The sequence below is a fragment of the Triticum dicoccoides genome, chromosome 7B (assembly GCF_002162155.2).
Source record: "Triticum dicoccoides isolate Atlit2015 ecotype Zavitan chromosome 7B, WEW_v2.0, whole genome shotgun sequence".
NCBI classification, from domain to species: Eukaryota; Viridiplantae; Streptophyta; class Magnoliopsida; order Poales; family Poaceae; genus Triticum; species Triticum dicoccoides.
Window position 1 is genome coordinate 520,803,637 of NC_041393.1, and position 1,791 is coordinate 520,805,427.

Genomic DNA, 1,791 nt, shown 5'->3' on the forward strand with positions numbered 1-1,791 from the left:
CGTCGGGAACCCAGGCCCACCTCTACCGGGATGGAGCCACCTGCCCCTTCAGCCCCCACCTCCGAACAGTATCACAGGTAATGTAACTGTGTAAAGTATATAGTATATGCCCGTGATCACCTCCCGAAGTGATCACGGCCCAGTAGTATAGCATGGCAGACGGACAAGAGTGTAGGGTCACTAATGGAACACTAGCATCCTATACTAAGCATTTAGGATTGCGGGTAAGGTATCAATGACTGTAGCAACAATGACAGGCTATGCATCAGAATAGGATTAACGGAAAGCAGTAACATGCTACACTACTCTAATGCAAGCAGTATAGAGAAGAGTAGGCGATATCTGGTGATCAAAGGGGGGGCTTGCCTGGTTGCTCTGGCAAGAGAGAGGGGTCGTCAACTCCGTAGTCGAACTGGTCAGCAGCAGCGTCGGTCTCGTAGTCTACCGGAGAGAAGAGGGGGAAGAAATAATGAATACAGAGCAAACAAAGCATCACAAAATATAACAAGGCAATACGCGGTGTTCGGTGTGCCCTAACGCGGTAGTAGGTGATACCGGTGAAGGGGGAAAAACATCCGGGAAAGTATTCCCGGGGTTCCGTGTTTTCGGGCAGAGGAGCCGGAGGGGGAAAGTTGCGAGTTCGATAGGTTAGGGGGGTGTGGCGGACGAACGGGTTGCGTATCTGGAATCGTCTCGTCGTTCTGAGCAACTTTCATGTTGAAAATATTTTAATCCGAGTTACGGATTAAAAGATATGATTTTCTAAAGATTTTATTAATTTCTGGGATTTAACTAATTATTTAATTAATTCGAAAATGATTTAATGACATCAGCATGATGTCATGCTGACATCAGCAGTCAACAGAGTTGACTGGTCAACCTGACCAGTGGGTCCCACTGGTCAGAGACACATGTTAATTATCCAAATTTAATTTAATCTAATCAGAATTAATTAAGGGTGGGCCCCACTATCATACTAATTAACTAACCGGTTAAATAGACAACTAATGTTTAATTAGTCTAATTAAACAAAATTAAATAAGTTAATTATTTCTCTAATTAATTAATTAATTATTTTTATTTTTATTTTTATTTCTAATTTTCTAAATACATTCAGGGGGGTGGGGGCCCCTTGTCATTGGCCCAGGGGGCCAAACAGCCACGGGCGAACGGGTTACGGGCGTGTGGGCGCCAGCCCGTTTGGGCGCCCGCCCAGGCCAATGGAGGCGCCGGCGATGGCTGCAAGAGGTGGGCGTGGCCTGCGCGGGGACCGCGGTGAGCGCGGTGGTTGGTCGGGACGGTAGGGGCGAGCGGGGCGCCGGTCCAGGCACGGTGAGCGCAAGCACTGGGCCGGCCGGAGGCGTGACGGCGAGTGCGGGGAACGGGTACGGCGGTGTGCACGTGCGCGCGAGGGAGTAGCGAACGGTGGCCGCATGGGAGGAGGGAAGGGAGGATATGAGGGGGGTTCCTCACAGGGGAGCTGTAGGGGGAAGGCAGTGTGCTCGGGGAGGTGTCGGGGTCGGCGCAACGAGGCGGAGCAGCTCCGTTCGTGGAGGAGGAAGACGGGGACGATCGGCGGAGAGGAAGCAATCCGGCGAGGTGGTCCCGACGTCGTGGCCTCCGGCGAGGTACTCGGGTGATGGCGCATCCAGATCGGGGAAGAGGGGGAGGCGCAGGTGGGAGACGAGGAAGCGAGGTGGAGGGCGACGACGTCCTCGGGCTGGAGGAAGTACTCCGGGCGGCGGCAGGCGGCGTCTTGGCGGCGGGGTGGGTCGAGCCCCGATCCAGATC